Here is a 23,086-nt window from a genome sequence, read left to right as displayed (position 1 = left end):
GGTATTATAATAGTGTATGGGAACAGATGGTGGCTACACTTGTGAGCACAGCATGGTCAGGTGTTGAGTCCCCATAGTGTACATACACCTGAAGCTAAGCTAACATTGTGAGTCAACTGTCCTTAAATTAAAAAAAAAAAAAATGGCTGGGGTCCCCGGGTGGCTCAGTGAGTTAAGCATCTACCTTCAGCTCAGGTCATGATCTCAGGGTCCTGGGATTGAGCCCTGTGTTGGGCTCCCTGTTGAGCAGGGAGTCTGCTTCTCCCTCTCTCTCAAATAAATAAAATCTTTTTTTAAAAGATGACAATTTAAAGATTAGGTAAGTAATAGATACCTAGGTAGGTAGAGAGAGAGGTAGATGATAAACGGATGGATGGATAAAAAGCTTTCATGCAACAAGTAATAACCATTAAGTATTAAGATCGGTCAGGATCCAGTTAGCAACACAGAAACTACACCATTATTATAGGAGAGAGTGTTAATATAAGGGGCTAAACGGACATTGGACAACAGGACACTAGAAAAGTGGATGGTAGTAGGTAAAGGAAAGCGCCCATAATTACCCAGAACTTGTACACACATCGGGGTCCCTGGCATGGGGGAATGGAAGTTGCAGATGGATTTAGGGGACCATAAGATAGGGAGAGGATCTTGGAGTACCCCGGTGGGCTCAATGTAATCACAAGCATCTTTATAAGTGGAGGAGGAGGCAGGAGGGGAGAACCAGAGAACAGCTTGAGAGGGGCTTGGCTCGGTGTTGCTGCTGCTTTGAAGAGGAGCAAGGGGCCATGAGCTGAGGAATGCAGGTGGTCCCTTGAAGTTGGAATGGGTAAGAACATGGATTCTCCCCCAGAGCCTACAGAAGGAACCCACTCTACCAACACCTTAATTTTAGCCCAGGGAAACCGGTATTGAACTTCTAACCTCCAGAACTGTAAGATAACATCCTTGTGTTGTTTTAAGCCACTATGTTTGTGATAACTTGTTACAGCAGCCACAGGATGTTGATACAGGGACACTAGGTTAACGGGGAGAAAGTAATTGCATGAAACCGCTGTTCCCTGTTAGGTCTGGAAGCTTAGAGAACAGATCTGCCGAGCTGGGCTCAGACCTCTGCAGTGGGAGCCAGTACTCTAGCACCTCCAGAAGCCTGCGGGGCTGGCTCAGGCAATGCAGCCTGCAAGGGTGAGGGCCTGTAAGCCAATGCCACCAGGAGAGCAAGCCAAGGAAGGTACAAGTCTGCCCTTTTTCAGGCTCACAGTCTTCTCTGTGCCACTGCTAGCAGAAACTAAGTTTTCAAAGCATTAATGTAATAGTGAGCATCCTTGTCTTCTGATCTTGGGGAAAAGCTTTCCACCTTTTTCCATTGAATGTATTAATTGTGGGTTTGTCATATACAGTCTTTATGATGTTAAGTTATGCTCCTTTTAGCCAATCTACTGAGGGTTTTTATCATAAAATGATGTTGTAAAAAAAAATGATGTTGTATTTTGTCAAATGCTTTTCCTGCATCTATTCAGATGATCGTGTGATTTTTATCTTGCATTTTATTAATGTGATGTGTTACATTTATTGATTTCCATTTGTTGAACCATCCTTATGGCCTAGAGATGAATCCTATTTGGTCAATGTGTATAATCCTTCTTATGTGTTCTTGAATTCAGTTTGCTAGTGTTTTTTTGAGCATTTTTACACCTGTATTCATTAGGAATATTGGTCTAGAGTTTTCTTATCTGGCTTTGATAATGCTAGCTTCTTAGAATGAGTTTGGAAGTATTTCTTCCTTAATTTTTTTGGAGGAGTTTGAGAAGGATTGGCCTTAATTCTTCTTTGAATGTTTGGTAAAATTTGCCAGTGAAGCCACTGAGTCCTGGGGTTCCTGGAGTTTTCTGCGTTGAGAGTTTTGATTACTGATTTGGTCTCTTACCACTGCTATTCAATATAGCACTAGAAGTCCTAACTAGAATGATTTGGTAAGGCAAAGAAATAAAAGGCATCCACATTGAGAAGAAAAGAGTAAAACTCACTATATTTGCAGATTATATGATTCTGTATATAGAAAATCTCAAAGACTCAACCAAAAAATTGTTGGAACTGATCGGTGATTTCAGTAAATTTGCAGGATACAAAACGAACATACAGAAATCAATTACATTTCTATACACTTAGGGTGAATAGCCTAAAAAAAATAAAAACTATCCAAATCACAATAGCATCAAAAACAAAATAATAAATTTAAACAAGAAGTGAAAAATCCATACAACAAAAACTACAGGACTTTGCCAAAAGAAATAAACACAAGCAAATGGAAGGACCTCTCCTCACAGATCTTAAGAATTCATATTGTTAAAATGTTTATATTACCCATAGCCCTGTATAGATTCAATAGAATTCCCATCAAAAATACCAAAATACCAAATACCGATACTTCACAAATAGGAAAAACAATCCTAAAATTTGTATGGAATCACAAAATGCTCTGAATGGCCAAAGCCATCTTTAGGAAAAACAATGAAGCCAGAGGTTTCCTACTTTCTGATTTCAAACTATACTACAAAGCTACAGTAAAGAAATTGTGGTGCTGGCACAAAAATAGACACATAAATCAATATAATAGAATAGATCCCAGAAAGCCCATTAAACCCCTACTTATACAGTCAGTTAATATTTGACAAAGAAGCCAAGAGCACCCAGTGGTGAGAGGATAGTCTCTTCAACAACTGGTGTTGGGAAAAGTGGATGAACACACAGAGAGTGATAAAATTGAACCTATTATCTTGCACCACTCACAAAAATTAACTTGAAGTGCATCAAAGACTTAAACATAGGACTTGGTACTATAAAACTCCTAAAAGAAAATGGAGGGGAGGAGCTCCTTGGCATTGGTCTTGGCAATAATTTTTTTTGCCAGATATTTAGCATAAAGAAAAGCAAAAATCAACAAATGGGACACATCAAACTTAAACACTTCTGCACAGCAGAAGAAACAACAAAATTAAAAGGCAACCTACAGAATGGGAGAATTTTTACAAACCATAGATTTGGTTGATATCCAAAATCTAGGAAGAACGCATACAACTCAATAACAATCCACTTTAAAAGTGGGCAAAGGCAGCTCCAGCGGTTTGGCGCCGCCTTTGACCTGGGGTATGATCCTGGAAACCGGGGATCGAGTCCCACATCAGGCTCCCTGCATGGAGCCTGCTTCTCCCTCTGCCTGTGTCTCTGCCTCTCTCTCTCTCTCTCTTTGTCATTAATAAATAAATAAATCTTTTTTTTTTAAAAAGTAGGTAAAAGAATTAAATAGCCATTTTCTTTCCAAAAAGACACCCAAATAGGCAACAGGTACATGAGAAGATGCTCTGCATCATTAATTATGGAAACACAAATCAAAACCACCGTGAGATATTACCTCCCATCAAAAAGACAAGAAATAGCAAGTGCAGGTAAGGATGTAAAGAAAAGAGAACACTTGTGCTCTATTGCTAGAAATGTAAATTAGTGCAACCACTGTGGAAAACAATACGGAAAGTCCTCAAAAAATTAAACATAGAACTATAACATGATCCAGTAGTTCTATTTATGGGTGTTCAAAGAAAATGAACCTATGCACCAGCATGTTCATTGCAGCATCATTTACAAGAGCCAAGATATGGAAACAATCTACGTGATTATCAATGGACAAATGGGTTTTTTTTTTAATTTTTATTTATTTATGATAGTCACACAGAGAGAAAGAGAGAGAGGCAGAGACACAGGCAGAGGGAGAAGCAGGCTCCACGCACCAGGAGCCCGATGTGGGATTCGATCCCGGGTCTCCAGGATCGTGCCCTGGGCCAAAGGCAGGCGCCAAACCCCTGCGCCACCCAGGGATCCCCAAATGGGTTTTTTAAATGTGGTACATGTACACAATGGAATATTATTCAACCATGAGAGAAGAGGACATCCTACCATTTGCAACGACATGGATGGACCTTGAACACATTATGCTAAGTGAACTAAAGCAGACATAAAAAGGTAAATACTGTGTGATATCACTTATATGTGGAATTTCTAAAAACCACACTTATAAAAACAGATAGAATGGTGGTTACCAGTGGTGGACGTAGGGAGGGATGGGACAGATATCCTTTAAAGGTACAATGTTACAAGTAGTAAATAAGCCCTAGAGATATAATGCACAGTACAGTGAATATAGACAACAGTATTGTAGTGCAATCATCCAAGTTCCTAAGGGACTAGAATGTAATTACTTAACTAAAAAGAAAGAATACTTATGTAATGTGATAGAGGTGCTAATTATCACTCCAATGGCAACCATAATATATAAACATATCCAAAAAATGTTTCCAGAATCCCAGCCCCATAACCACAAAGCTCTAGATGCAACTTTTGGAGCAAAGAGACAACGCTGAGTAACTGGCACAGAAACTTAGAAGTGATTACTGAAAATTTACACTTCTGAAACCATCATAAAAATACATTTTTTTAAAATCCCAAGGAATGGATAAACTGTGGTACATGCATACAATGGGATATTATTCAATCATAAAAAGAAATGAGCTATCAAGCCATAAAAAGACATGGAGAAATCTTAAATGCATACCGCTAAGTCAAAGAAGCCAGTCTGAAAAGTCTACATACCGTATGATTCCAAGCATATGGCATTCTGGAAAAGGCAAAACCATAGAAACTGGAAAGCCATCAGTGGTTGCCAGGGACTGGTGTGGAGGGGAGGAGGGATGAATTGATGGAGCACAGGGGACTTTTAAGAGCAGTGACACCACTCTGTAGTGGTGGATACAGAGGATGTACCACACAGAGTGAATCCTAATGTAAACTATAGACTTTAGTTAATGATGTATCAATATTGTTCATCAGTTGTAACAAATGGAGCTCACAAGGGAAGATGTTAATAGTAGGGGAATCTAGACAGAGGGCAGAGGAGAGCAGGGGCTGAGGGTGGTATACCAGGACTCTGTACTTTCTGCACAATTTTTCTGCTAATCTAAAATTTTGGGGGAAAAAATAAAGATTATTAATTAAAAAAACACAAAATCTCAGGGAGTAAACTTGAGAAATCTACAGAATCCATACGAAAAAATTTTTTAACTCTCCTGAGAAAAATTAATGAAAATCTGAGTAAATAGAGAATTACCTCATGTTTTGGGGTGGAATGACTCAATATGGTAAGGATGTCTTTTTTCCTGAGATCATCTATAAATTTAATTCAATCTAATAAAAGCTTTATTTTTTTTAGAACTCGAAAAAACATGTTTTTAAATTCACCTGTAAGAATTAATACATGAGAACAGCCACATAATTTCTGAAGAGAAACAAGGAAGTTCATAACGTACAAGGAATTAAAACTATTTTAACCTATAGGAGACATCTCTTGTTCTTGCCATCCAGCATCCACTCACTCTTATCCTTCTCTTCTGGTGACACTGACCACTTTATTTTTATGCAACCAGGTTCCCTTATCTCAGCCCAAGTCTTTTGAGTGAAGTTGATTCCACCCTTGCATGGACTCATACTTTCTCAGAGATAGGAACATGACCAAGTCAATGCCAACAGGAGGCAAGGGGGCTTATGCTGCAGCCAGAGAGGGGTGTGGTGAACTTGGACGTGAGAAGACATGAGCCTGGTGTGACTGGCCAAACTGAGAACAAAGTCCACTGATGAGGGGGGAAAAAAGCATCTTGGAGACTGCTAGCACTCCTTTGTCTTTTTCAGTTCCTTGAATCGACATATTTCCCAGTCATGCAAACCAGTTTAAGATGGATTTTTCCATCACTGGCCACAGAAACACATCTTAATGTAGAACGCCATAGCAATTAAAACAGTATGGTACTGGCCCAGCAGTAGACAAATTCACAGATGGTTCATGGAACAAGAGAGAATATAGAAAAAGAACAATATATGGAAATGTGTTAATACAACTGGTTTCACATTAATTGGGGAAAGATAAATTACTTAAGCAATGATACTAAAGCAGCTGGGCAACCATTTGGAAAATAAGCTTGGCTTTCACCCTCACTTCTAATTACCAAAATAAGTCTTATATAGATGAAAGATTCCCTCCTTAAAAAAAAAAAGAAAGGCAACTATAAAACCTAGAGGGAAAGGAGTCTTTTTATAATCTTGAGGCAACCAAGGCCTTTCTAAGCAGAAAAGCAAAAAATGTAGTCAACTTTGAATTCTGCATTTATTAGATAAGGAAAAAAAACACTTCAAAAATCAAGGAAAACCATAAACTGGAAAAAATTACATATGTAAAGGAGCTCTGATAAGTCAACAAGAACAAAGAGGTGAAAAGAAAAATGAGGGGGAAGATATGAATACACATGATCAATAAAAGAAGTAATCAATGAAATTCAAATGAAAGCAAGTATGTTTCATCAGCTTACGAAAGATTTACCTTTGTGTTAAACTGGCACATACATGGTTGGCAGGAGTTTGACTCAGGACCATTTAGTAGACCTTTGACAATATGGACTATAATTTAACTCATGCGTGCCTTTTGGCTCCGTAATTTCTAGGCCTTATAAAAAAAAAATACTATCACATGTGAGCAGAACATAGCACAAGATACCCATTGTAGCATTGTTGTCATCAGCAAAACAGAAAAAGGAAGAAAAAGGATGACCCAAGCATATGTGGTTAGGGGAATGGGTAAGTAAAGCACGCTAAATCCACCAGGCAGCCATTAAAAGTTTTTCTCAGGGTCCCACATGGCTTCCACTTTGCCAAAACCATTGGTCAGTTTTCTGTCTTCCTCTAACTGTCCCAGCAGTCGTGTCCCATGGTGGATCACTCCCTCCCGGAGCCCTCTTTCCTAGGCCTGCAGACACCAGGTCACCTTGTCCCTCCCCACGCACAGCTTGCCCTAGTGCAGCCTCCTTGCTCTTCTTCCCTCCCAGACCCAAATCTTTCCTTGACTTTCTTCTCTTCCTTGCCAGGTGATTTCATCCAGTCCATGATTTCAAAATTTCGTTCATATGCCGCCCTCTCTCAAATCTGAATCTCCCTGGAGTTCCAGGTATGCACAATCCACTGCCTCCTCAATTTCTCTATGCAGAAGTCTCCTAGGTGTCTCAAACAACATGGTAGAAAGAGAAGGGATTTACCCCCCAGAAGTGCTGGGCTTGGGGTGGGGGGAATGATGTCTTTATCCTCTTAGTCTCTCAGTCCTAGAACTTACATGTTATTCTTGTTTCTATCTTCTTAAACAATTAGTAAGACACTGGGAAGATGCTACTAGTTGTGGACCTGTTATCCTTTCTACCATTTGTTCTTACTAACAGAGAACTCCAGTTTTGTTTGGGAGTAGTACTCAGATAAAGACATTTCTATTTCCTAGCATCCCTCACACCCAGATTTGGACCAATCAAATATAAGCAGCAGTTTCGAAGGCTTCTAGGAAGTCATTTTAGCAGCTTTTTATCAGTGCCTGAAATACAGATGTGATGCTGAAGGTGTGCAGCCACCTTGTCACCATGAGGCAGCATATATAACGTAGCCGATTTTTATGTTTCAATCTTCCAACTGTCTGCTATTCACTTTGTTATATATAGTGGGGTGTCTTTTTTAAACCCACACTTTGAAGTTCACTTGACCAATTATCGTTTGTCCAAAAGACTGATATTAGCTGTCATCATATTACTGCATTCCAAGTCTGGCTTCTGGCTCCTCCTAAATTGGAAATTAGCTACAAACAGACTTATCGATGTCCCCAAAGCTCCACAAACCATGGGATCCTCTCCTGTTTCCTTCACCTTCCTGAATGCTGGTCTGCTGCAGTGATTTTTTTTAAGGAAAAAAGAAAATTCATAAATCTAAGAGCTGTCCCGACTGTCCAACAGTTGACACCACCTCTGATCCCCAAGATGGAAAATGGGGAGGCAATAACAGACACATGCGGGAGAAACCTGGTTCTGGAGCTCATAAATATGCACGTCCAGGTAACAGTGAAATTAGCTGCAGGGTTTCATGTTTCAGAATGTCATTACAAATGGAGCCCACTTGTAAAAACACTCTTTCCACTGAGTATTAACACTGCCGGGGGAGGTGGGGGTCTCAGTTAATCCCTTGGACTTGTTACAAGTGAGTATGAAAAAGAACCTTTCAAATGGCATTTTATTGACTTTTAACATGCCGGTCACTGCCTTTTGGTTTTTTGCATTTCCATGGTCATTTCCTCTCTTTAACCTACTTTTTATCTCCAAGGTACATTTTTTTTTCTAAATAGACTAAAAAAGTCTGCAAAGGGCTAAATCCATAGCAGGATATAGGGGACATGTTGGCGGCAGAGCGGGAAATGTACTTGCCAGGGAATTGATAAAGCAATCTCTTCTGAGGTGTGATTTTGAGTTTGGAAAACAGCTCAAGTTTGTCTGGCAAGAGGAATAACATTGTGCAGGATGCTTTGATGCAGACACAGTCTCAGCAGGACAGCCTAGAAGGTGTTAGTGATACGCTGAGAGCTGCAGGCGGGGAGAGCCCACGGTTATATTTCACTCTCTCTTACTGGGACTTGTCAGGCCCTTAAACCACCTGGCTAATTCTTAGAAATCTCTCTCCCCTGAACCAGAGCTTTGGTTTCCACTTGATGTGGACACTTCCAAAAGGGGCTACCCATGGATAGCATAAGCCAGCTCAAGTTAAAACCGTAGATGACATTGGTGTGATTTGTTCAACAGATGTCTCTGTCCTTGTTTAAGACACAAAGACAATAGCCCTGTTTGCTCCCAACTGCAGGACATGGATGCATGGTACTCTCTCTAGTTTGAGTGTGGTAGAAGGGAAGCGGAAAGCCCGCAGGCAGCAGAGTCATGTCCTGTCTGCCTGGCAGGGTTCCGAGTCTCAGGCTGGACTCTGGGAACAGTAGCCCCTGGATCAGATGAACATTAAGATGCTAGGGCTTCAGTTTCCTCTTCCATAATGAGAGTCCGACGACAGCAGCTCTGAAGTCCCAGCCGGGTCTCAACCTTCCATCCCGGTGCAAGGGGTGGGGGCCAGGGGGGCTGCAAAGAGAAAAAAAGCAGAAGGGGATGTGGTGCAGGAAGCAGCTCCAGGGGCCCTTTAAGATACCCTGCATCTCTCTCCATGGATGAAAGATTTTCAAGCACAGAATCACTGGATCCAGACAGAGCCTCAGGCAGATCTTTGGAATAACCAAATCTGCACCGGGACCTGGGCCTTCCAGCATCCCCGAATCAGTGAGATCTGGAAGGAAGCCTCAGAAACCTGTTTGAGATACACATAATCTTCACCTTAGAATTCTTCAAGTGGAAAAAAAAAAGAATTCTTCAAATGGGAACCACACTAAGCAAACTGCACGGGTGATAGTGGGAACCAGTAGGGGCCATAAGACCATGCCCAAGCACCAGGGATGGGTGTGTAAGGGGGATGGAGGGGTGCATGGTGGCTGAAGGGTGGGCAGATGGGTTGGTGGTGAGTGGAAGAGGAGAGGTAGATGAATAGGTGAATGCACGGTGGTTATAGGGCAGGTAGATGGTGCTCAGATGGATGGATGTGGGATGGGATGTGGGTAGGTTGATGGTGGCGGGTGGATGAGTGAGAGGCTACTATAAAGAAGCTATTTTCAACAATTGCTTTTAGGGAGAAATGACCAGTGTTTAACAATGATTTACAATGATTCCAACAAACTCTCTGGCTCTAAAATAGAGTGAGAGGCAAGTGCTCCTTGTGGGTTTGATGTTTTCCAGCTTGCAGAGCTCACTCTTCACAGAATGTGGATCTTCAGCCAAGTTTTACCCTTTCCCGGCTGCCATTTGTACAGTCACACAACAGCGCCTGTCTTACCTTAATGGATAATTCACTCATTCAACAGTTGCGTGCTTGGTATCTAGCTTTTGCCAGGCATCGTGCAACATGTTGGTCCTTTTTTTCTTCTTCCTCCAAATAAAAGGGAAATGCTTACAGTCTAGGGAAAGCAGACAAAAGCATACGAATGAATTTATAATCATAAACTGATCAATGCTGTGAAGAAAATAAACATGGAGTAGTGAGGGAGAATGACAGAGAAAGAGGTTGGCGGAGACTACCTGAGGTTGGTGGAGACCACCTGAGGAGGAAAGACTGCTGCCTTCAGGCTGTAGCTTCAGAGAGCCAGTCAGAGGATTTAAAAATGCAAGGTATACAGATGGCCCATAAGCGCATGAAAAGATGCTCAGCACCATTAATCATTGGGAAATGCAAATCAAGATTACAGTGAGATAACACCCCACACCTAGTGGGATGGCTAAAATATGTTTAAAAAGGGAAACAAGTGTTGGTAAAGACATGGAGAAATTGGAACCCCACACACGTTGTGGGTAAGAAGGTAAGATAGTACAGGCTCTGAAGAAAAAGAGCTTGGTAAGCTTCTCAAAAGCTAAACACAGAATCACTATCTGTATTCATTTCTTAGGTCTGCCATACAAAGTACCGCAGAATGGTGGGGCTTAGACAACAAATACTTATTGTCTCTTGGTTCTAGAGGCTGAAAGTCCAAGACCGAGGTGTCGGCAGGGTTGGTTTTCCTGAGAGCTGTGAGGAAGAATCTGTTCCATGCCTTCTGGCTTCTGGAGACCTCTGGCATTCCTTGGCTTATGGATGGCATTGTCCTTGCATCCTCATATCTTCTTTCTGTGCATGACCAAATTACCCTGTTTTAATTTTTTTTTAATTTTTTACTCGATCCCAAGTCTCCAGGATCATGCCCCGGGCTGAAGGCGGTGTTAAACCGCTGAGCCACATGGGCTGCCCTAATTTTTTTTTTTTAATAAGGACATAGTCATGTTAGATTAAGACCCATCCTAATGATCTCATTTAAACTTATTTCTGTAAAAAACCCTATTTCCAAGTAAGATTCCATTTTGAGATACCAGGGGTTAAGTCTTGAACATTATCTTTTCCAGGGGACACAATTCAACCCATTTTACCACAAGACCCAGCAATTGCACTTCCAGAGATCTATCCTCAAAGAATTGAAAACAAGGACTCAAAGAGATGCTGTACACCAACATTCATAGTAGCATTAATCACAATATACAAAAAGTGGAAGCAACCTTATTGTTATCAATAAATGAATAGATACTTTTGGAATGAGGCTAGAGGGATCATGGATTCTCTTCTGGATCTTACAGCAATAGGACCAAACATAAATGATCATCTCTACAAATTAAAGAAATAAAAATAAATAAATGAATAGATAAATGTGGTATATCCAGACATGGGTCATTATTAGAATGGAGCAATAATCCACTCCAATGTGGAAAAACTTCAAAACCATTGTGGTCAGTGAAACAAGCCAGCCACAAAAAGATAGTTATTGTAGGGTTCCAGTTATATGAAATACCCGGAATAGGCAAATTTAGAGCAGAGCTTGGTAGAAATGCCCCTTGGTAGTGAGCCTGGTGGCAGCCTCCACCCCAGAAGAGGGATGGAAGAAGCTCAGTTAAGCCTGGAGACTGCTGGTGGTGATGGGTGGGAGTCCCAGGCCTGGCAGGGGGAAAGACCCAGCTCTTAGAGAAAGCAAGATGATTCTTTTTTTTCCTTTAATCAAAGTATAGTTGACGTATAATATTATACTAGTTTCAGGTGTATAACCTAGTGACTTGACAACTCTATACATCACACAATGCTTACCACAGCAAGTGAGGATACCACCTGTCACCATAGTTATTACAATATTATTGACTATAAAAAAAATAAAAGAAAAAAAAGAAAAAAAGAAAAAAAACAATATTATTGACTGTATTCTTTCTACTGAACCTCTCACCCCTGCAACTTATTTTTCTCATTTTCCTCTCTTTTTCCTTTTTTTTAGTTCAGCTGATACACAGCATTGCATTAGCTTCAGATATACAACATAGTGATTAGATAACTCTATACAGTGTGCTATGTTCACAAGCGTAGCTACCATCTATCCTGTCACATCACTATTACAGTAAGATTGACTGTATTCCTTATGCTGTGCCTTTTATTCTTGAGACTGATTCATTCCATAACTGGAAGGTTCTATCTCCCTCTCTCCTTCACACATTTTGCCTAACACCCCATTCCCTTCCCCTCTGGCAACCATCAGTTAGCTTGTTCTCTGTCATAGGTCTGATTCTGCTTTTTGTTTTATTCTTTTTTAAAAATTTGACTTATGAATGGAATCATATGGTATTTGTCTTTCTCTGTCTGACATATTTCACTTAGCATAATACCCACGAGATCCACCCATGTTGTCTCAAATGGCATGATCTCATCCTTTTATGGCTGTGTAATATTCCACCATATATATTATACCACATCTTCCTTATCCATTTGTCTATTGATGGACACAGGTTGTTTCCATATCCTGGCTGTTACAAATAACAATACAATAAATCTTTTCAAGTTAGTGGTTTTGGGGATCCCTGGGTGGCGCAGTGGTTTGGCGCCTGCCTTTGGCCCAGGACGCGATCCTGGAGACCCGGGATCGAATCCCACGTCGGGCTCCCGGTGCATGGAGCCTGCTTCTCCCTCTGCCTGTGTCTCTGCCTCTCTCTCTCTCTCTCTCTCTGTGTGTGTGATTATCATAAATAAATAAATTTAAAAACATTTTTTTAAAAAGTTAGTGGTTTTGTTTTCTTTGGGTCACAACCCAGCAGTGGAATTATTAGATGATAGTATATTTCAATTTTTTATTTTTTTTCAATTTTTAATTTTTAAAGAAACCTCCATACTGTTTTCCATAGTTGGCTGCGCCATTTTACATTTCCACCAACAATGCACTGTTCCTTTTTCTCCACATCTTCTCCAATACTTTTTATTTCTTATTTTGATTTTAGCCATTCTAACTGGTATAAGGTGATATCTCATTTGGTTTTAATTTGCATTTCCTTGATGATTAATGATGCTGAGCATCTTGTGTCTGTTGGTTATCAGTATGTCTTCTTGGGAAAATGTTTCTACAGGTTCTCTGCCCATTTTTTAATTGAATAATTTGTTCTTTGGTATTGAGTTGTATAAATTCCTTATATATTTTGGATGTTAACCTATTATCAGAGATATTATTTACAAATATCTTCTCCTGGGGCAGCCCGGTGGCTCAGCAGCTTGGCGCCACCTTCAGCCCAGGGCCTGATCCTGGAGACCTGGGATCGAGTCCCATGTCTGGCTCCCTGCATGGAGCCTGTTTCTCCCTCTGCCTGTGTCTCTGCCCCCACCTCTCTCTCTGTCTCTCATAAATAAATAAATAAATAAATAAATAAATAAATAAATAAATAAATAAATCTTTTAAAAAATATATCTTCTCCCATTCAATAGGTTGCCTCTTTGTGTAGCTATTGCCTTTGCTGTGCAAAAGTTCTCATTTTTGCATATTCTATTATTTTTGCCTTTGTTTCCCTTGCCTTGGGGGACCTAACTAGAAAATTGTTGACATTAAAGAAATTACTACTTGTGTCTTCTTTTAGGATTTTTATGGTTTCTGGACTCACATTTAGGTTTTTAATCCATCCCATGTTTGTGTATATGTTAGAAAATGATCTAATTTCATTCTTGTAACTGTCCAGTATGCCCAGTACTGTTTATCAAAGAGACTGTCTTTCCTCCATTATATTCATGTCTCCTTTGTCATAGATTGTCCATTTAAGATTGGGTTTCTTGTCTCTGTTCTGTTCTATTGATCTATGTATCTATTTTTGTGCCAGTACTATACTGCTTTGATTACTACAGCTTTATGGTGCATTTGAGATCTGGGATTGTGTTACCTCCAGATTCGTTCAGTTTTCTCAAGATTGCTTTGACAACTCGGCATCTTTGGTGATTCCATATAACTTAGCAGTATTCATTCTAGTTCTGTGAAAAAATGCTGTTGATGTTTTGATAGGGATTGCATTGTACCTGTAGATTGCTTTGAGTAAGACATTGTAACAATAAGATTTCTTCTACCCCATGATCATGGAATAACTTTCAATTTGTTTATGTCACCTTCATTTTCTTTTAGCAACGTTTCTGGTGGTCAAAGTACAAGCCTTTCGCCTCCTTGGTTAAGTTTATTCCTAGATACTTTATTCTTTTTGGTGCGTTTGTAAGTGAAATTATTTCCTTAGTTTCTCTTTCAGCTACTTTGTTACTAGTGTATAGAAATGCTACTAATTTCTGGGTAATAATTTTGTATCCAACTTAACTGAATTCTTTTATTCTAATCATTTTTTGGTGGAGTTCTTAGAGGTTTTTAAATATATAATATCAGGTCATGTGCAAAAAAAGGATCTCCAGGGACACCTGGGTGGTTCAGTGGTTGAGCTTCTGCCTTTGACTCAGGGCATGATCCTGGGGTCCTGGGATTGAGTCCTGCATTGCGTTCCCCACAGAGGGTCTGCTTCTTCCTCTGCCTGTGTCTCTGCCTCTGTGTGTCTCTCATGAATAAATAAATAAAGTCTTTAAATAAAAAAAAGGGGGATGCCTGAATGGCTCAGGGGTTGAGAGTCTGCCTTTGGCTCAAGTTGTGATCCTGGGGTCCTGGGATCGAGTTCCACATCAGGCTTCCTGTAGGGAGCTTGTTTCTCCCTCTGCCTATGACTCCACCTCTCTCTCTGTGTGTCTCTCATGCATAAATAAATAAAATCTTTTTAAAAAGTGAGTGATTTCTTCCTTAACAATTTGATTGGCTTTTTTTCTTATTTTTCTTTTTTTTTTTCTTATCTAATTGCTGTGGCTAGGACTTCCGATACTATGTTGAATAAATATGATGACAATCAACATCTTTGTCTAATTCCCGATCTTAAAGGAAAAGCTCTCAGGTTTTTTTTTAACCATTCAGTATAATGTTAGCTGTGAGTTTGTTGTATATGGTCTTTATTATGTTAAGGTATGTTCCCTCTAATCCCACTTTGTTTAAAGTTTTTTTATCATGAACAGATACTCAATTTTATCAAATGCTTTTTCTGCATCTATGGAGATGATCATATGATTTCGTCCTTTGTTTTATTAATGTAGTGTAGGACACTCATGATTGGTGAATACTGAACCATGCTTGTGTGCTAGAAATAGATTCCACTTGATCGTGATGTGAATAATCCTTTTAATGTATTGTTGAATGCATTTTGCTAATATTTTCTTGAGGATTTTTGCATCTATGTTCATCAGGGATATTGTCTGTGATTTTGCAGCATGGGAAGGGGAATTTTGTTTTGTTTTGTTTTGTTTTGTTTTGTTGGTAGTGTCTTTGTCTGGTTTTGATACTGGGTAATTCTGTCCTTGTAGAATATGTGTGGAAGCTTTTCTTGCTTCCTTTATTTTTTAAATGTATTTCTTAAAGATTTTGTTTATATATTTGATAGAGAGAGTGCGTAAGCAGGGGAGTAGCAGGCAGAGGGAGATGGAGAAGCAGGCTCCCTGCCAAGCAGAGAGCCCGATGCAGGTGTCCAGTCCCAGGACCCTGGAACCATGACCTGAGCCCAAGGCAGACGCATAACTGAGCTACTCAGGTGCCCCTCAATCTTCTTCAGTTTATTGAGATTTGTCTTGTGACCTAATGTGATGTATCCTGGAGACTATTCCATATCCACCTGAAAATAATGTGTATTCTGTTGGTTTGGGATGGAGTGTTCTATGTCTATCTGTTAAGTCATTCTGGTCTGATGTTTCATTCAAGGACACTACTTGTTTATCCGAAGAAGATGATCTACCTATCGGTGTAAGTGGGGTGTTAAAATCCCCTACTATTAATGCATCACCATCAATTTCTCCTTCTTTATCTGTTGATGTTTGCTTTAGGTGCTCCAGTATTGGATGCATATTTACAATTAATGTATCCTCTTGTTGGATTAATTCCTTTATCATTACATAATGTTCTTCTTTGTCTCTTATTACAATTTTTGCTTTAAAGTCTAATTTGTCTAATATAAATATTGCTACCCCAGGTGTTTTTTCCACTTCCACTTGCATGCAATGTCTTTTTCTATCCATTTACTTTCAGTCTGTATGTGTCTGTAGATCCTAAGGGCATCTTGTAGGCAACATATAGAAAGTTTTTTTTTTTTTAAGATTTCATTTCTTTATTCATGAGAAACACAGAGAGCTGAGAGAAAGAGTGGCAGAGACACAGGCAGAGGGAGAAGCAGGCTCCATGCAGGGAGCCCAACATGGGACTCGATCCCCAGTCTCCAGGATCACGCCCTGGGCCAAAGGCAGGTACTAAACCGCTGAGCCACCCAGGCTGCCCGAAAGTTTATTTTTTTAAACCAATTTTTCCAATCTATATATTTTTTGGAGCGTTTAGACCAGTTACATATAATTATTGATATTTATGTACTTATTGCCATTTTGTTCATTTTTGTCTGGTGGTTTTGTAGTTCTTCTTGTTCCTTTCTTCTCTTGTTCTCTTTTCTTGTGATTGAAGACTTTCTATAGTATTATGCTTGGCTTTCTTCTCTTTGTTATCTGCTATAGGTTTTGGTTTCTGGTGACCACGAGGTGCATATGTAACATCCTTATTACATAGCAGGTTACATTAAGTTGACAGTCACGTAAGTTCAAACATATTCTAAAACTATTTTTTACTCCCCCTTCCATATATATGTATGTATGCTGTCATATTTTATATATTTTATCCATAATTTTCTTCTAATTATGGCCCTTTTTACCACTTAAGGAAGTCCCTTTAACATTTCTTGTAATGCTGGTTTAGTGGTGATCCACTTTTTATTTTTTTATTTTTTTTAAATATTTTTTTAAATTTTTATTTATTTGTGATAGTCACAGAGAGAGAGAGAGAGAATGAGGCAGAGACACAAGCAGAGGGAGAAGCAGGCCCCATGCACCGGGAGCCCGACGTGGGATTCGATCCCGGGTCTCCAGGATCGCGCCCTGGGCCAAAGGCAGGCGCCAAACCGCTGCGCCACCCAGGGATCCCAGTGATCCACTTTTTAAATTTTTGTTTGGGAAGTTCTTTTTGTTTTAGATGATTCTCTTGGGTAGTTCTTTAAGGGTCATTAAGGTTGCTGAACTCAAATGCAGTTCTTTTTGTTTTGTTTGTTTTTATTAAACTCCAAAGATGCAATAGCTTCAGGAGTCATTGAATCAATTATTTTTTTCACCTATTTAAACCTTCTCCCACCCACCTCCCCTCTGGTAACCATCAGTTTGTCTCTATAGTTAAGAGTCTGTTTCTTGGCACCTCTCTTTTCCTTTGCTCATTTGTTTCATAAATTCCACATTATGAGTGAAATGATATGGTATTTCTTTCTCTGACTTATTTCACTTAACATAATACCTTCTAGGTCTTTCCATGTTGTTGCAAATAGCAAGATCCTATTCTTTTTATGGCTGAGTAGTATAATATATACTATCTCTTCTTTATCCATTCATCTATCAATGGACACTTGGGCTGCTTCTATAGTTTGACTATTGTAAACAATGCTGCAATAAACATAGGAGTGCATATATCCATTTAAATTAGTGTTTTTATATCTGGCAGGGGGAACACCCAGTAGTGCAATTACTGGATCATATGGTAGATCTATTTTTAATTTTTTGAGGAATCTCCATACTGTCTTCCACAGGGGCTGTACCAGTTTGCATTCCCACCAACTGTGCATTGAGGGTTCCTTTTTCTCCACATCCTCACCAACAATTGTTGTTTGTTAAAATACCTATACTACTATACCAAATACTACACTCTATACTATACTATCTACTATCTACTATATACTATATTAAAATTTTTATTTTAGCCATTCTTGTGTGAGATAATCTCATTGTGGTTTTGATTTGCATTTCCCTGATGATGAATGGTGCTGAGCATCTTTTCATGTGTCTGTTGATCATGGATGTCTTCTCTGGAGAAAAGTATCTGTTCATGTCTTCTGCCTATTTTGTAATTGATTATTTGTTGTTTGGGTATTGAGTTGTATAAGTTCTTCATATACTTTTGATACTAACCCTTTTTTGGGTGTGTCATTTGCAAACATCTCCCATTCAGTAGGTTGTCTTTTAGTTTGGTTGTTTCCTTTGCTGTGCAGAAGCTTTTTATTCTGATGTAGTCTCAACAGTTTATTTTTGCCTTTGTTTCCCTTGTCTTAAGAGACATACCTAGAAAGATGTTGTTATGGCTGATGTCAGGGAAACTACCTGTTTCTTTCTTCAAGGATTTTTATGGTTTCACGTCTCACATTTAGGTCTTTAATCCATTCTGAGTTTTTGTATAGAAGTGGTGCAATTTCATTCTTTTACTTGTAATTGTCCAGTTTCCCCAGAACCATTTATTGAAGAGATTGTATCTCCCCATTGAATAGTCATGTCTCCTTTGTTATAGATTAATTGATTATATAGGTGTGGGTTTATTTCTTGGCTCTCCATTCTGTTTTATTGATCTCTATTCTTGTGCCTGTACCATACTGTTTTGGTTACTACAGCTTTGTAATGAAATCTGAGATTATGACATCTTAGGTTTGTTCTTTCTCAGGATCACTTTGGCTGACCAGGGTCTTCTGTGGTTCCATACAAATTCAAGTATTATTTGTTCTAATTTTGTGAAAAATGCTATTGGTATTTGATAGGGATTACATTAAATTTGTAGATTGCTTAGGGTAGTATAGATATTTTAACAATATTTGTTCTGCTAACCTATAAGCATGGACTGTCTTTCCATTTCTTCAAGTTATCTTGAATTTCTTTCATCAGTGTCTTATAGTTTTCGGAGTAAAGGTCTTTCACTTCTTTGGTTAAGTTTATTTCTAGATATGCTATTGTTTTTTAGTGCAATTGTAAATGAGATTTTTTCTTCATTTCACTTTCTGCTGGTATGCCTGGGTGGCTCAGTGGTTGAGTGTCTACCTTTGGCTCAGGTTGTGATCCTGGGGTCCTGGGATCGAGTCTTACATTGGGCTCCCCACAGGGAGCCTGCTTCTCCTTCTGCCTGTGTCTCTGCCTCTCTCTGTGTGTCTCTCATGAATAAATAAAATCTTTAAAATATAAAAAAATTCACTTTCTGCTGCTTCATTATTAGTGTATAGGAATGCAAGATTTCTGTACATTGATTTTGTATCCAGCAACTTTACTGAGTTCATTTATCAGTTCTAGTAGTTTTTTGGTAGAGTCTTTGGGTTTTCTAGTAGTTTTTTGGTAGAGTCTTTGGGTTTTCTATATATAGTATGTCATCCACAAATGGTGAGAATTTTTCTTCTTCCTTTCCAATATGGATGCCTTTAATTTCTTTTTGTTGTCTAATTGCTATGGCTAGAGCATCCAGTATCATGTGGAATAACAGCGGTGAAAGTGAACATCTCTCTGTTTCAGGCCTTAGGGGAAAAGTTCTCAATTTTTCACCATGGAGTATGATGTTGCCTGTGGGTTTTTCACATAAGGCCTTTATCATGTTGAGGTATGTTCCCTCTAAACCTACTTTGTAGAGGGTTTTATCATGAATGGATGTTGTATTTTGTCAAATGCTTTTCCTGCACCTTTTGAAATGATCATACAGATTTTATCCTTTCTCTTATTGATGTGGCATATCATGTTGATTGTTTTGTGAATATTGAACCATGCTTACATCCTGGGGAAAAAATCCCACTTGTTTATGGTGCATGATTTTTTAAATGTATCATTGGATTTGGTTTGCTAATGTTTTGCTGAGGATTTTGCATCTATGTTCATCAGGGATATTGGCCTGTAGTTCTCTCTCTCCCTCTCTCTCTCTCTCTCTTTGTGGTGACTTAGTTTTTGGTATCAGGATGATACTGGCCTCATAGAATGAATTTGGAAAATTTCCTTCCTCTTCCATTTTTTGGAATAGTTCAAGAAGGGTGAGTATTAACTCTTCTTTAAATGTTTGGTAGACATCCCCTGAGAAGCTATCTGCTCCTGAGCTTTTGTTTGTTGGGAGTTTTTTTTTATTTTTTTAAGCAGTCTCTACACCCAATGTGGGGCCCAAACTCATGGCCCTGAGATCAAGGGTTGCATGCTCCAACTGAGCCAGTCAGGTGCCCCTGTTTGTTGGTAAATTTTTGATGACTGACTCAATTTTATTGCTGGTAATTGGCCTGTTCAAATTTTCTATTTTCTCCTGCTTTCGTTCTAGAAGGTTATATGCTTCTAGGAATTTATCTATTTCTTCTAAGTTGTTGAATTTATTGGCATATAGGTTTTCATAATATTCTTTTACAATTGTTTGTATTTCTCTGGTGTTGGTGGTTATTTCTCCTCTTTCATTAGTGATTTTACTTGGATCTTAAAACTTTTTTTTTTTAAGACTTTATTTATTTATTCATGATAGTCACACAGAGAGAGACGGAGAGGCAGAGACACAGACAGAGGGAGAAGCAGGCTCCATGCAGGGACCCCGACGTGGGATTCGATCCCAGGTCTCCAGGGATCCATGGCCCAGGGCATGGGCCAAAGGCAGGCGCCAAACCGCTGCGCCACCCAGAGATCCCATTGGATCTTCTTCCTTCTTCTCTTCCCCCTCCTCCTCCTTCTCTTCCCCTTTCCCTCCTTTGATGAGTCTGGCTCAATATTGTTAATCTTTTCAAAGAACTATCTCCTGGTTTCATTAATCTGTTCTATTGTGTTTCTGTTTCTGTATCATTTATTTGTGCTCTAATCTTTATTATATACTTCCTTTTGTGAGGTTTGGGTTTTGTTTGTTCTTTTTCTACCTCCTTTAAGTGTAAGATAGGTGGTTTGAGATTTTTTTCTTGCTTTTTGAGGTAGGCCTGTGTTGCCATAAACTTCTCTCTTAGAACCACTTTTGCTGCATCCCAAAGATTTTGGACCGTGTGTCTTCATTTTCATTTTTTCCCCATGTACCTTTTCATTTCTTTGATTTCTTGGTTGATTGAGAAATCTTCTCTCTCCTTTAATCCTGAATTGTAACCTTGCTAAGTAGTGTATTCTTAGCTGTTGGGTTTTTTGCCTTTTAGTACTTTCAGGCCAGAAGGAAGTGCAACGATCTATCCAAAGTTTCTTTTTTTTTTTTTTTTTTTTTTTAGGAGATCTATCCAAAGTTTCTGCGGAAAAATCAGTTGATAGCCTTCTAGGTTTTCACTTATACATAACTTTTTGCTTCTCTCTTGCTGCTTTTATTTTTTTTTCTCTTGCTGCTTTTAAAATTCTCTATCTTCAAACTTTGTTACGCATTGTGACATCTTAATTACTATGCTCAATTTTTAATGTAGTTTTATTATTTCTGTTCAGCTTGGGTGAGTTCTTCCAGATGTTGATTCATTCTTCCATATCCCCTAATTTACTGTTAATATGCTACAAGGAATTTTTTGTTTTAATTATCATATTCATCAACGCTGGTTATTTTTCATATTTATTATCTCTTTGTTGAAATTATGAGTTCTTCCACTCTTCTCTCCAGTCTTTGTCTTTATTATCATTGGTGAGCATCTTTATTATCATTACTTTGAACTCATTATCAAGAATATTGTTTTTCTCCATTTAATTTAGGGTTTTTTTTTGAAGTTTTTGTCTTGTTCTTTTATTTTTAGTATATTCCTCTCATTTCGTTTGACTGTATTCACGCCTGTGAATTGGGTAGAACAGCTACTTATCCTAACTTAAGGAATGGTCTTCTGTGTGGTCTTTCCCTGTGTAGACTACATGTGCCTGGTGACTTTGGCTGCCTGGTTAGAGCTGTGGCTTGTATGGGCTTGGACCTGGGGCATTCCATGCTGGGGCTTCCCTGGTGGGATGGCCCAGCTGAAGTGGGCTTGGGGCACGGTGGCCCTGGGGCTCTCTGTGCAGAAAGCACCCTGGAAGAGCAGCTAAAGTGCAAGCCAAGGGGTTGCAGGGCTCTCTTCATAGAAGGTGCACTGGTGCGGTAGCCAAAGCTATGGTGAGGCATAGGTCAGTGGGTCCTAGGACTCTCAGTGCAGGGCACATCCTGCTGTGGTAGCTGGATCCAAAGAAGGCATGAGCTAGGAGGTATTGGCACTCTGTGCCAGGAGTGCCCTAGTAAACTGTCTGGAGTCAAAGCTGTGTGCGCCTAGAGTGTTCTGGGGCACTTGGCACCTATGTCATTTTGGCACAATGGCTAGAGCTGTAGTGAGTGCTGACCTTGGGTGTCCCACACTGAGACCACATTGGTGGGATGGCTAGGGCTGATGTGGGCTGGGGCCTCAGGGCTCACTGAAGTGGTAGGCAGGCTAGTGCACCCAGACTCTGCTCCCATCCATGCTATTAAGTTGAAGGGGAAACAAACCATTATGCTCGCCAGTCCCTCTGATCCAGAGAGAGTTCCAGCAGCTCCCCTGCTGTTTGGCAGAGTTCTAGAGCTGGTTCCTCTTTATTCTAGTTGACCTTTTAAGCCATGACTTTTTTTTTTCTGAGCCTGGGTGCAGATGAAGGTCACTGCTCAAGGTCACTCTACTATCGGCTTCTCGGTGGTTTCTCGGATTCGCAATCCCTACCCTCTGCAATTCACAGGTTGGGGTGGGCTTGCCCTCCATTGCTGTGTCTCTGTCTTTTTTGCTGTTCTCTATGGTCTTTCTATCTTTTGTTGTGCAGAAACTATTCAGTCAGCCCTCAGTTCTTTTTCAGAGGAATTGCCATATAAATCAGTATAATTTTGGTGTGCCCATGGAAGAGTGAGTTCAAGATCTTCCTACATCACCATCTTGGACCAGAACTCCACAGGTGGGTCTTGTTTTTTTAATCCATTCTGTCACCTTATGTCTTTGAATTGGAGCATTTAGATCACTTACATTTAAAGTAATTATTGGAAGTATGTACTTACTGTCATTTTGTTGTTTTCTGGTTGTCTTTGTATGTTTTTTCTCTTTCTTCTCTTGCTCTCTTTCCTTGTGATTGAAGACTTTACCATAATGCTTAGATTCTTCTTTTTTTGTGTGTATGTGTTATAGATTTTAGTTTGTTGTTACCATGAGGTTCATATATAAAGTCCTAGGTGTATAACAGTTATTAAGTCAGCGGTCACTGAAGTTCAAATACATTCTAAAAGCACTATATTTTTCTTCCTTCTTCCCCTTCCATGTTTTATGTATACAACATCCTATTTTACTTATTTTGTGGATTCCTTAACTAACTTCTGCATCCTCTAATCTACTGCTGATTCCTTATGCATATTTTTTCATTT

At 39.4% G+C, this 23,086-nt stretch overlaps 1 long non-coding RNA gene across 3 annotated transcripts in view; it reads right to left on the bottom strand.

Annotated features, from left to right (window-relative positions):
• Positions 1-6,148: 6,148 nt before the first annotated feature.
• The window catches only part of LOC140621640 (uncharacterized), a 29,047-nt gene continuing 12,109 nt past the window's right edge, over positions 6,149-23,086 (bottom strand). Inside the window, exons 3-5 of one of the 3 annotated variants that reach the window (XR_012021393.1) lie at positions 10,071-10,653; positions 9,829-9,949; positions 6,149-9,026 (exon numbers count right to left, since the gene is read on the bottom strand). This is a non-coding gene — a long non-coding RNA (uncharacterized lncRNA). The remainder of the gene's footprint in view (positions 9,027-9,828; positions 9,950-10,070; positions 10,654-23,086) is intronic. The other 2 variants (XR_012021391.1, XR_012021392.1) reach the window with 2 other exon arrangements.

The sequence above is a fragment of the Canis lupus genome, chromosome 30 (assembly GCF_048164855.1).
Source record: "Canis lupus baileyi chromosome 30, mCanLup2.hap1, whole genome shotgun sequence".
Lineage (NCBI taxonomy): Eukaryota > Metazoa > Chordata > Mammalia > Carnivora > Canidae > Canis > Canis lupus.
This window is presented reverse-complemented; position numbering and strand designations above follow the sequence as displayed.